The following is a 7,214-nucleotide window of genomic DNA, read 5'->3' as shown; positions in this document are numbered from 1 at the left end:
ATTCAATTCAATAAACAGAACAGTCTGTGTTTTTATAGACCTTCAGAAAGACACTTCAGTTCAATAAACGGAACAGTCTGTGTTTTCATAGACCTTCAGAAAGAGACTTCAGTTCAATAAACAGAGCAGTCTGTGTTTTTATAGACCTTCAGAAAGACACTTCATTTCAATAAACAGAACAGTCTGTGTTTTTATAGACCTTCAGAAAGACACTTCAGTTCAATAAACAGAACAGTCTGTGCTTTCATAGACCTTCAGAAATACACTTCAGTTCAATAAACAGAACAGTCTGTGTTTTTATTGACCTTCAGAAAGACACTTCAGTTCAATAAACGGAACAGTCTGTGTTTTTATAGACCTTCAGAAAGACACTTCAGTTCAATCAACAGAACAGTCTGTGTTTTCATAGACCTTCAGAAAGACACTTCAGTTCAATAAACAGAACAGTCTGTGCGCTTATAGACGTTCAGAAAGACACTTCAGTTCAATAAACAGAACAGTCTGTGTTTTTATAGACCTTCAGAAAGACACTTCAGTTCAATAAACAGAGCAGTCTGTGTTTTTATAGACCTTCAGAAAGACACTTCAGTTCAATAAACAGAACAGTCTGTGCTTTCATAGACCTTCAGAAAGACACTTCAGTTCAATGAACAGAACAGTCTGTGTTTTTATAGACCTTCAGAAAGACAATTCAATTCAATAAACAGAACAGTCTGTGTTTTTATAGACCTTCAGAAAGACACTTCAGTTCAATAAACGGAACAGTCTGTGTTTTCATAGACCTTCAGAAAGAGACTTCAGTTCAATAAACAGAGCAGTCTGTGTTTTTATAGACCTTCAGAAAGACACTTCATTTCAATAAACAGAACAGTCTGTGTTTTTATAGACCTTCAGAAAGACACTTCAGTTCAATAAACAGAACAGTCTGTGCTTTCATAGACCTTCAGAAATACACTTCAGTTCAATAAACAGAACAGTCTGTGTTTTTATAGACCTTCAGAAAGACACTTCAGTTCAATAAACGGAACAGTCTGTGTTTTTATAGACCTTCAGAAAGACACTTCAGTTCAATCAACAGAGCAGTCTGTGTTTTAGAGACCTTCAGAAAGACAGTTCAGTTCAATAAACAGAGCAGTCTGTATTTTGAGAGAACTTCAGAAAGACACTTCAGTTCAATAAACAAAACAATCTGTGTTTTATAGACCTTCGGAAAGACACTTCAGTTCAATAAACAGTGCAGTCTGTGTTTTTATAGACCTTCAGAAAGACACTTCAGTTCAATAAACAGTGCAGTCTGTGTTTTTATAGACCTTCAGAAAGACACTTCAGTTCAATAAAAAGAACAGTCTGTGTTTTTATAGACCTGCAGAAAGACACTTCAGTTCATAAACCGAACAGTCTGCGTTTTTATAGACCTTCAGAAAGACACTTCAGTTCAATAAACAGAACAGTCTGTGTTTTTATAGACCTTCAGAAAGACACTTCAGTTCATAAACCGAACAGTCTGCGTTTTTATAGACCTTCAGAAAGACACTTCAGTTCAATAAACAGAACAGTCTGCGTTTTTATAGACCTTCAGAAAGACACTTCAGTTCAATAAACAGTGCAGTCTGTGTTTATATAGACCTTCAGAAAGACACTTCAGTTCAATAAACAGTGCGGTCTGTGTTTTTATAGACCTTCAGAAAGACACTTCAGTTCAATCAACAGTGCAGTCTGTGTTTTTAGAGACCTTCAGAATGACACTTCAGTTCAATCAACAGTGCAGTCTGTGTTTTTATAGACCTTCAGAAAGACACTTCAGTTCAATAAACGGAACAGTCTGTGTTTTTATAGACCTTCAGAAAGACACTTCAGTTCAATAAACAGAACAGTCTGTGCGCTTATAGACGTTCAGAAAGACACTTCAGTTCAATAAACAGAACAGTCTGTGTTTTTATAGACCTTCAGAAAGACACTTCAGTTCAATAAACAGAGCAGTCTGTGTTTTTATAGACCTTCAGAAAGACACTTCAGTTCAATAAACAGAACAGTCTGTGCTTTCATAGACCTTCAGAAAGACACTTCAGTTCAATGAACAGAACAGTCTGTGTTTTTATAGACCTTCAGAAAGACAATTCAATTCAATAAACAGAACAGTCTGTGTTTTTATAGACCTTCAGAAAGACACTTCAGTTCAATAAACGGAACAGTCTGTGTTTTCATAGACCTTCAGAAAGAGACTTCAGTTCAATAAACAGAGCAGTCTGTGTTTTTATAGACCTTCAGAAAGACACTTCATTTCAATAAACAGAACAGTCTGTGTTTTTATAGACCTTCAGAAAGACACTTCAGTTCAATAAACAGAACAGTCTGTGCTTTCATAGGCCTTCAGAAATACACTTCAGTTCAATAAACAGAACAGTCTGTGTTTTTATAGACCTTCAGAAAGACACTTCAGTTCAATAAACGGAACAGTCTGTGTTTTTATAGACCTTCAGAAAGACACTTCAGTTCAATAAACAGAACAGTCTGTGTTTTCATAGACCTTCAGAAAGAGACTTCAGTTCAATAAACAGAGCAGTCTGTGTTTTTATAGACCTTCAGAAAGACACTTCAGTTCAATGAACAGAACAGTCTGTGCTTTCATAGACCTTCAGAAATACACTTCAGTTCAATAAACAGAACAGTCTGTGTTTTTATAGACCTTCAGAAAGACACTTCAGTTCAATAAACGGAACAGTCTGTGTTTTTATAGACCTTCAGAAATTCATTTCAGTTCAATGAACAGAACAGTCTGTGTTTTTATAGACCTTCAGAAAGACACTTCAGTTCAATAAACGGAACAGTCTGTGTTTTTATAGACCTTCAGAAAGACACTTCAGTTCAATAAACAGAACAGTCTGTGCGCTTATAGACGTTCAGAAAGACACTTCAGTTCAATAAACAGAACAGTCTGTGTTTTTATAGACCTTCAGAAAGACAATTCAGTTCAATAAACAGAACAGTCTGTGTTTTTATAGACCTTCAGAAAGACACTTCAGTTCAATAAACAGAACAGTCTGCGCGCTTATAGACGTTCTGAAAGACACTTCAGTTCAATAAACAGAACAGTCTGCGCGCTTATAGACGTTCTGAAAGACACTTCAGTTCAATAAACAGAGCAGTCTGTGTTTTTATAGACCTTCAGAAAGACACTTCAGTTCAATAAACAGAACAGTCTGTGTTTTTATAGACCTTCAGAAAGACACTTCAGTTCAATCAACAGAACAGTCTGTGTTTTTATAGACCTTCAGAAAGACACTTCAGTTCAATCAACAGAACAGTCTGTGTTTTTAGAGACCTTCAGAAAAACACTTCAGTTCAGTCAACAGAACAGTCTGTGTTTTTATAGACCTTGAGAAAGACACTTCAGTTCAATAAACAGAACAGTCTGTGCGCTTATAGACGTTCAGAAAGACACTTCAGTTCAATAAACAGAACAGTCTGTGTTTTTATAGTCCTTCAGAAAGACACTTCAGTTCAATAAACAGAACAGTCTGTGTTTTCATAGACCTTCAGAAAGACACTTCAGTTCAATAAACAGAGCAGTCTGTGTTTTTATAGACCTTCAGAAAGACACTTTAGTTCAGTCAACAGAACAGTCTGTGTTTTTATAGACCTTCACTAAGACGCAGCAGTTGAATAAACAGAAGCCTGTTCTTTTATAGACCTTCTGAAAGACACTTCAGTTCAATAAACAGAACAGTCTGCGCGCTTATAGACGTTCTGAAAGACACTTCAGTTCAATAAACAGAACAGTCTGTGCGCTTATAGACGTTCTGAAAGACACTTCAGTTCAATAAACAGAACAGTCTGTGTTTTCATAGACCTTCAGAAAGACACTTCAGTTCAATCAACAGAACAGTCTGTGTTTTTATAGACCTTCAGAAAGACACTTCAGTTCAATCAACAGAACAGTCTGTGTTTTTAGAGACCTTCAGAAAAACACTTCAGTTCAGTCAACAGAACAGTCTGTGTTTTTATAGACCTTGAGAAAGACACTTCAGTTCAATAAACAGAACAGTCTGTGCGCTTATAGACGTTCTGAAAGACACTTCAGTTCAATAAACAGAACAGTCTGTGTTTTTATAGACCTTCAGAAAGACACTTCAGTTCAATAAACAGAGCAGTCTGTGTTTTTATAGACCTTCAGAAAGACACTTCAGTTCAATAAACAGAACAGTCTGTGCTTTCATAGACCTTCAGAAAGACACTTCAGTTCAATGAACAGAACAGTCTGTGTTTTTATAGACCTTCAGAAAGACAATTCAATTCAATAAACAGAACAGTCTGTGTTTTTATAGACCTTCAGAAAGACACTTCAGTTCAATAAACGGAACAGTCTGTGTTTTCATAGACCTTCAGAAAGAGACTTCAGTTCAATAAACAGAGCAGTCTGTGTTTTTATAGACCTTCAGAAAGACACTTCAGTTCAATAAACAGAACAGTCTGTGTTTTCATAGACCTTCAGAAAGACACTTCAGTTCAATAAACAGAACAGTCTGTGTTTTCATAGACCTTCAGAAAGACACTTCAGTTCAATAAACAGAGCAGTCTGTGTTTTTATAGACCTTCACTAAGACGCAGCAGTTGAATAAACAGAAGCCTGTTCTTTTATAGACCTTCTGAAAGACACTTCAGTTCAATAAACAGAACAGTCTGTGTTTTTATAGACCTTCAGAAAGACAATTCAATTCAATAAACAGAACAGTCTGTGTTTTTATAGACCTTCAGAAAGACACTTCAGTTCAATAAACGGAACAGTCTGTGTTTTTATAGACCTTCAGAAAGACACTTCAGTTCAATAAACAGAACAGTCTGTGTTTTTATAGACCTTCAGAAAGACACTTCAGTTCAATCAACAGAACAGTCTGTGTTTTTATAGACCTTCAGAAAGACACTTCAGTTCAATCAACAGAACAGTCTGTGTTTTTAGAGACCTTCAGAAAAACACTTCAGTTCAGTCAACAGAACAGTCTGTGTTTTTATAGACCTTGAGAAAGACACTTCAGTTCAATAAACAGAACAGTCTGTGCGCTTATAGACGTTCAGAAAGACACTTCAGTTCAATAAACAGAACAGTCTGTGTTTTTATAGTCCTTCAGAAAGACACTTCAGTTCAATAAACAGAACAGTCTGTGTTTTCATAGACCTTCAGAAAGACACTTCAGTTCAATAAACAGAGCAGTCTGTGTTTTTATAGACCTTCAGAAAGACACTTTAGTTCAGTCAACAGAACAGTCTGTGTTTTTATAGACCTTCACTAAGACGCAGCAGTTGAATAAACAGAAGCCTGTTCTTTTATAGACCTTCTGAAAGACACTTCAGTTCAATAAACAGAACAGTCTGCGCGCTTATAGACGTTCTGAAAGACACTTCAGTTCAATAAACAGAACAGTCTGTGCGCTTATAGACGTTCTGAAAGACACTTCAGTTCAATAAACAGAACAGTCTGTGTTTTCATAGACCTTCAGAAAGACACTTCAGTTCAATAAACAGAACAGTCTGTGTTTTCATAGACCTTCAGAAAGACACTTCAGTTCAATAAACAGAGCAGTCTGTGTTTTTATAGACCTTCACTAAGACGCAGCAGTTGAATAAACAGAAGCCTGTTCTTTTATAGACCTTCTGAAAGACACTTCAGTTCAATAAACAGAACAGTCTGTGTTTTTATAGACCTTCAGAAAGACAATTCAATTCAATAAACAGAACAGTCTGTGTTTTTATAGACCTTCAGAAAGACACTTCAGTTCAATAAACGGAACAGTCTGTGTTTTTATTGACCTTCAGAAAGACACTTCAGTTCAATAATCAGAACAGTCTGTGCGCTTATAGACGTTCAGAAAGACACTTCAGTTCAATAAACAGAACAGTCTGTGTTTTTATAGACCTTCAGAAAGACACTTCAGTTCAATAAACAGAGCAGTCTGTGTTTTTATAGACCTTCAGAAAGACACTTCAGTTCAATAAACAGAACAGTCTGTGCTTTCATAGACCTTCAGAAAGACACTTCAGTTCAATGAACAGAACAGTCTGTGTTTTTATAGACCTTCAGAAAGACAATTCAATTCAATAAACAGAACAGTCTGTGTTTTTATAGACCTTCAGAAAGACACTTCAGTTCAATAAACGGAACAGTCTGTGTTTTTATTGACCTTCAGAAAGACACTTCAGTTCAATAATCAGAACAGTCTGTGCGCTTATAGACGTTCAGAAAGACACTTCAGTTCAATAAACAGAACAGTCTGTGTTTTTATAGACCTTCAGAAAGACACTTCAGTTCAATAAACAGAGCAGTCTGTGTTTTTATAGACCTTCAGAAAGACACTTCAGTTCAATAAACAGAACAGTCTGTGCTTTCATAGACCTTCAGAAAGACACTTCAGTTCAATGAACAGAACAGTCTGCGTTTTTATAGACCTTCAGAAAGACACTTCAGTTCAATAAACAGAACAGTCTGTGTTTTCATAGACCTTCAGAAAGAGACTTCAGTTCAATAAACAGAGCAGTCTGTGTTTTTATAGACCTTCAGAAAGACACTTCATTTCAATAAACAGAACAGTCTGTGTTTTTATAGACCTTCAGAAAGACACTTCAGTTCAATAAACAGAACAGTCTGTGCTTTCATAGACCTTCAGAAATACACTTCAGTTCAATAAACAGAACAGTCTGTGTTTTTATAGACCTTCAGAAAGACACTTCAGTTCAATAAACGGAACAGTCTGTGTTTTTATAGACCTTCAGAAAGACACTTCAGTTCAATAAACAGAACAGTCTGTGTTTTCATAGACCTTCAGAAAGAGACTTCAGTTCAATAAACAGAGCAGTCTGTGTTTTTATAGACCTTCAGAAATTCATTTCAGTTCAATGAACAGAAGAGTCTGTGCTTTCATAGACCTTCAGAAATACACTTCAGTTCAATAAACAGAACAGTCTGTGTTTTTATAGACCTTCAGAAAGACACTTCAGTTCAATAAACGGAACAGTCTGTGTTTTTATAGACCTTCAGAAATTCATTTCAGTTCAATGAACAGAACAGTCTGTGTTTTTATAGACCTTCAGAAATACACTTCAGTTCAATAAACGGAACAGTCTGTGTTTTTATAGACCTTCAGAAATTCATTTCAGTTCAATGAACAGAAGAGTCTGTGCTTTCATAGACCTTCAGAAATACACTTCAGTTCAATAAACAG

Source organism: Hypanus sabinus, unplaced genomic scaffold, assembly GCF_030144855.1.
Source record: "Hypanus sabinus isolate sHypSab1 unplaced genomic scaffold, sHypSab1.hap1 scaffold_662, whole genome shotgun sequence".
Classification (NCBI taxonomy): domain Eukaryota; kingdom Metazoa; phylum Chordata; class Chondrichthyes; order Myliobatiformes; family Dasyatidae; genus Hypanus; species Hypanus sabinus.
This window is presented reverse-complemented; position numbering follows the sequence as displayed.